A 212-nucleotide genomic window follows, 5' to 3' on the forward strand; every position below is an offset into this window, starting at 1 on the left:
GTTTCTTAGTAAAGTATGTGTCTCTTGCAGATTTTTTTCTTTTTTTTTTATGTCAAGCGAAGAGGAAGTTCTTTGTATGTTCTAATTGAGAAAATGATTAATGATTTTATAATCTGAATTATTCACTCTATGTGTTGCGTGATGTTATTTTTAGACTGAGCAATGACTCACAGAAATACCCATGGTGTAGTAAGATCACGGTTCAGGTGTTT

This window comes from Penaeus monodon, chromosome 23, assembly GCF_015228065.2.
Source record: "Penaeus monodon isolate SGIC_2016 chromosome 23, NSTDA_Pmon_1, whole genome shotgun sequence".
In the NCBI taxonomy this organism is placed as follows: Eukaryota; Metazoa; Arthropoda; class Malacostraca; order Decapoda; family Penaeidae; genus Penaeus; species Penaeus monodon.